Raw genomic sequence first — 6,141 nt, 5'->3', positions numbered from 1 at the left:
CTTCTCTATGATATACGTTCTCTGTATTGAAGTGAAGCACACGAAAACTGCTATATACGTTTTTACGTGTGGTCAACAGTGATCGCAACCGTACGATAATTATCGTACATATGCGATAATTTCATGCCTCTTACTGCTAGCAAATATTTCTTCCGTCTTTTTGCTCACAACGCCATCTACTGGTTCGTTCAACGAACAAATAATATCGATATTGTGGTTTGATTTCGATAATGTTCAGACTTCACAGACTTTGCATATTTGTTGTTCAAATGTTGGCTTGTTATTGTATTGAGCTAACGTTCTCGCGTTCAAGATTTAAAATAGTAATTCGAAAAAAACTGTAACTGGAAGCTCAACGCGATTATGCTTTTATATTAAATGATTGTGTTTTTATATTAATGAGTAAGTATGTCAATCGAAAACTTTAATTCATTGGCTATAAACTATATATAAACTATCATTTTCACTATGTAGCTGTAAAGTGAAAAATGAGTTCTTTACGTGAAGATTCCGAAGAAATAAATAATACTAAACCAACTGATGTTGATTTGGACATTACACCTCCAAGAAAAATTGCAAAAATTAGCAATAATTAAAATAATTATAGTCATTCTTTTTAAAAGTACGATAATTTCGTTTCATGTACGATAATTCTACGCTACTGGTACGATAATCGCCTCACTTCAAGATGTGAACACTGGTGGTCAACCGCGTATTTTTAAAATTGTATATAGTGGACCACAAAAATCTACGCCACATATAAGAAAGGGTCACAGCGCTCGTAGTTTATCGACTGGCAAATTTCCCATTATTTGGGTTCAACTTGTAATGAAAGCAGTGTGTACAGTTTATTACGGTTCTACTGCATGCTTCTCTGGCATTTATCAGCCCTATGCGTTTTTGAAGATGCGCAACCAACGCTTTTGATTTCAAAAGTGCATGAACCGTAAATAAGTGATAACGAAGTGCGAATTTTTATTAAGTAACAATGGAAATTTGGCACCGTATAGGAGAGGTGCATTTAATGGGCGCCCTCCTACTCGGATTAGTTTGAATGAAAGCGACACATCCGAATACTCATGCAAGAACGGATTAAGCGTGGATTCGTAATAAGTATGGGACAATACGAAGCAATTTTTGATGAGAAGAGAACTGTGTGAAACTATTTTTCTTCTTCTTTAATGCTTCGTCTTCTGGGGAAAGCTGGAAGTAAGTGTTAATTGGCCACAAAGCGGAGTCTTCTAGGAGGAACTGTGGACCGCCAAACCACATCGAAATATTCAATTCGTCCACGTTGCAACCCCGCGACACGTGATCCGCAGGATTTTGTATTGTTGGCACATGTCGCCAATGTACATTGTCCGACAGTTCTTGAATTTCGGACACTCTATTTGCGACAAAGCTTTGTAATGTGGATGGTCCAAAATGTAATTTTCTCAAATCATCGACTCAACATAACCGCTAATCGTTACTATAATGTGTGCTGCCGAGCGCTCGAGACGCGGAAGAGACTTGATTTTCAGCGAAGCCACTTTAGAGCAGTAAGCAGCATATGCACATTTGACACCACTAGCAGATTGGCTTCATATGTATATGCAGCATCCGTAGGCTCTTAATGAAGCGTCGGAAAAGTTTAAGTACCGAGGAATGCAAATTGATGAGAGCTGCAGTAGGAGTTGACTTTGAAATTTTGCCAGCTAGTGTCAAGGCGCAATGGAATCGACTCATCCCAATTTAGTTTTTAGATCCAAAGCTCTTGCAATAATATTTTTGCATTGCTGACTAGTGGGGCTAATAATCCAAGAATATCGAAAAGGGTAGCAGAGATTAACAATATGTTTCGTTTAGTTGCTAAAATATAATTTAAATTGGCATCCAAACAAGTCGAAGCAAATCCTCTTTCGGCACCCAATATATTCCTAGCGCTTTAGTTCAATTTTTGGCATTGAAGCTTATGGACTTTTCACTGTCGAAAAATTTAGGGTGGTTCGAAAACCACTTCGTTAAGGTTAATATGTCATCAACATACTTGTAAAAGTTTCTTTTAATGGCCAATGAACCGAGTGGATACTTAGTTGTATTAGCCTCGCTGAGCATTTGTAAACACTGTGTTGCGAGAAGTAGTACAGGCGCATTCCCGTAAGTGACGGTTTTAGGTTGAAAAATCTGAATTTGCTCTGATGGATGCTCTCTCCACGCAATAAGCTGACAGTTTCTATCTTCTTCATTCATAATAATTTGGCGGTACATTTTAGTAATGTCTGCCGTTAAAGGGTGCTACTGTTAGCGGAAACGAAGAAGAGCGGAGTAGAATTCTTCTTGGATGGTTGGACCTACCATCAAAAGTTGATTTAATGCCATTTTAGATGAAGTACGACTCGAAGCGTCAAAGACAACACTTAATTTGTTTGTTGTGCTCTCGGGCCTTAAAACTAATTGATGTGGAATGAAGTAGTGTGGCTCCCTCGGAATCTTATTGTTCGTTGGGCTCATGTGACCCAATGCTCTTTATTCATTCATAAAGTCCAGATACATTTTACTAAGTTCTGGATCTTTCAATGTTCTCCTCCAGGATCTGAAACCACAGAACTATGGTTTCATATCAGTGATTGAGTAATTTACGATCAGCTTTAAAAGTCATTCTGACGTGAAGCCATTTCGAAGACAAACTTGAGTAGTATTAACGCAGTATGTTTCATACTCTATTTGCTCTGGTGTGAATTTGATGCCACTTGTTTCTGAAGATAATTCTTCTAGAGTCCAAAAGTTTTGGACTTGGAGGATGACTTATATTGCTGACATATTTGCCATACACAATCCACCCTAAAAGGGTTTCTGTAGGGTTGGTTGATTAGGACCACTTTTAATTCGGCCAACTGCTAACAGATTTTTGCACCCAATAAGATATCAATATTTTTTGATTTATGGAATTCTAGATCCGCCAATTCAATAATGGGCGGAATTTTCCAGCCATTAACATTGATTTTATGGTCTGGATTATTAGCCGAAACACACCGCATTATTCAGAATTTCGACGAAAATTCGTAATTATTTACCGCACTTAATTTACTCCCCACTTTCGTATTGGAATTTCTGATTACGCTTATCGTTTTGTGTTGGCGTCGAATCCGCAACTTCTGTGCCAAGGCCTCCGTCATAATGTTGACTTGGAAGTCTGAGTCCAGCAACGTTCCCGCAGGCAGGTATTCGCCATAAGTGGTCCTCACTTGAATAACTACTTTCGCCAACATTATACCGTCCGGTATACTCGCTGTATGCATAGCATGTGTGGCGCATGGATGCGAATGAGGAGCAGCGGGAAAAGAAACCGTATACTGGTGCAACAACGTGTAATGGGATCGACTACATCGATCGGCTCTGCACTTAGATACAGCGTGTCCCTAATACAAACAAATTGTGCATAAGGGCACCGATTTCAAAAACTCGAACCCGTACCAGTTTTGTACCTGTGTTGAACCGGAAACGCCTTGAAAGTGGTCCACTGGCACTGTTGACACGTTGGCTGCTTGTTATTTGCAGCAACTAAAGCTGACTTCGGCCTGTCCATATGTTGCTGCTTAATGTGACTCGTGCGACGACGCTCTTTTTGCTGATAACTGCTGAAATCCTCTATTCAAGGTGACTTCACAGTCCTTCCATAATGGTAACTGGTCGTATTCAAGTTGTTCTCCCACTTAGATCGGGGGGCGGATTCAACCGTTGTCATGACTATGTGTATAATAATGGCGTTTGTTATTTGCTTCTCAGTGCCAATCGATAGCAATAAGTCATAAACAGCCGACACTTCATCGATCATCGGGCGCAGTGAAGGTGCTGACGGCTTCGGGATACTTGGCAGCTCAAAAAGTTTCGAAATTGTATTGAAGAATATCAAACATTTATTATTGTAAACTTTTTTTAGACTTGCCAACGCTTTTGGATAATTTTCATCCGATATTAGATATGCGTTTACTCCTCCCAAAGCTTTTAGAGATAGGCAATTAACTAAATGGTTAAGTTCTTCAATATCTGGGATATTTGGATCATTGTGAACCAAACCCTCAAAGAAACTCATACAATTTTTAATTCCGAATATTCTCCCTTGAATTTCTGCAGATTCATTTTTGGGAGTCTGGAGTTGTGAGAGGTTACGAAAGATGTTTCGGTAGTTGACGTTCTATTTTTGGCTAAAATAGTTTTAATTATTGGTTTCGTTTATTATTGTCCTCTAACTCCCCTATGGCCCGAGGGGAGAAACATTTTAGTGAAGTGTTAGTGTATAATAAGTGCATAATATAAAAGAAAAGTTAAGCATTGAGAACCAAATCGAGAAATTGTAAGATAAAATTTGTGAAATTTTCAACTTAAAATGAAAATATCTCGAAAACTATAAGTTTCCGGCGGTATATATTCGTGATCTGGAGAATCTCCTCTATCCAACCATACCCCTTTTAACCCCGAAAGCGTGGGATGGTATACTAAAGTTTTCCCGATTTCGCCTTCACGGTTTATCAATGCGTTATGATATTCGAATTATTTTTCATTTGAAATGATTAACATGGGCAACCTATGTTAAGGTAACCAAACAAAATGTTGAAATTTCAACTGATGTCATTTTCTAACCAAGCAAATGATTTTCGGTTAAGAAGAAGAAATCTTCCAATTCTAATTTTGTGGAAAAATGAACCAGATGAAACATTTTATAAAAACCAATGCCAATAAATAAAGTGTATACTTGTATGTATATATATATATTCAACATAGGCATATACAATATTGGCCCGATATGATTAAATTATTCATAATTATATACTATTATAATGCCGATATATGGCATTATGGCCTCAATTATATATATGTATATTCAACATAGGCATATACAATATTGACCCGTTAAAATTAAATTATTCATAATTATATATTATTATAATGCCGATTATGACATTATGGCCTCAATTCATCATATCGGCGTCCCGCGCCGCACCACCAGTAAAAAAAGTTCCTAATTTCTTGTAGATATCAAGTATTTCCTGTAGAGAACGCACACCCAATGAAACGTTATTTGACGACACACCACCAAAATGAAAAGTAATGAATATCATCTAAAAAAAATTTATAAAATACACAGAGTAAAGAATAAGTAGTTAATTTAGGCATTGCACATCCATACTTACCTGTGTAGCACATTCACCCAAACTCTGCGCGATAGTGAACATGCGCTTATTGATGTGGAAAATCTCTCGCGCATTCCAAATCTTGCGCTGCAAATTGCGAGGCAATCCAACCTTATTGGTCTTTCCAACTTTCCAACAAGCAGAAAATGAGGCAACTTACCTTGGAACCCCATTGGGAAAGCTAACACGCAACGCTTCACGATAGCGACACAATTGACCCCACTAGATTTCCAGCTCTAGCGGCACATTGAGAATTTTCTTTCGTCCTATGCAACTATATTTAATCAGTTCTTCAGAAACAACATAAAATTCAAGAACCTTCTTTATAACAAAATAAAACTAACATTATATTTAAGAAGCAAATCAGAGAAAGCGCTTACTTCAAACAATGTTTCCAAATAATGCCGGCCATCGTTGATAAAAAATTTAATAGCCCTAGGTGCATCTTTTTCTTACGCATTCAAAAAATATGCATAATGAATGTTGCTACTCTTACAACAGAATTTTGAATTTAAAAACAAAAAGTTAGCTTTGAATATGTGGTGTAATAGGTGGAAATTTCCAGATGTAGTAGTGAATTGGTTACCTCCGTATTGTAGGGTTTCCTCATAAAAAAAATTGAAAATCATTGCCTCTCGAACAAAGCACACAAACTACAGTGTATACAAAAAAATATACAGACAGCAGCACTGATAATATGCGCAAGATGCACTTAATCTACACAGGGGACCAAAGCACATATAACTCATATAATGAGGATTTTAATATAATTTTATCGACGCGATAAATTTGATGATAATCCATTCACGATTTCGTCGAATAATGAATGTTAAACTCTTCCGCAGCACTTTTTTATTTCCCAACATGTTACTACAGAGTATACAATTTTTGTTCACCTAACGGTTGTTTGTATTAGCTAAAACTAATCGAGTTAGATATACGGTTATATATATATATAAATGATCAT

At 37.2% G+C, this 6,141-nt stretch overlaps 1 long non-coding RNA gene across 3 annotated transcripts; it reads right to left on the bottom strand.

The window, feature by feature from the left end:
- Positions 1-4,788: 4,788 nt before the first annotated feature.
- On the bottom strand, positions 4,789-5,724 carry LOC138856184 (uncharacterized). 3 transcript variants are annotated; one of them, XR_011395247.1, is made up of 4 exons: positions 5,555-5,724; positions 5,335-5,495; positions 5,175-5,261; positions 4,789-5,102 (listed from the first exon to the last, which is right to left on the bottom strand). It is a non-coding gene; the product is annotated as an uncharacterized lncRNA (long non-coding RNA). The 3 variants fall into 3 exon arrangements; XR_011395246.1 differs by having other exon boundaries at positions 5,175-5,495; XR_011395248.1 differs by having other exon boundaries at positions 5,175-5,492.
- Positions 5,725-6,141: the final 417 nt, after the last annotated feature.

This window comes from Bactrocera oleae, chromosome 3 (assembly GCF_042242935.1).
Source record: "Bactrocera oleae isolate idBacOlea1 chromosome 3, idBacOlea1, whole genome shotgun sequence".
Lineage (NCBI taxonomy): Eukaryota > Metazoa > Arthropoda > Insecta > Diptera > Tephritidae > Bactrocera > Bactrocera oleae.
Note: the sequence above shows the minus strand (reverse complement) of the source record. Positions and strands in the feature narration are given on the sequence as shown.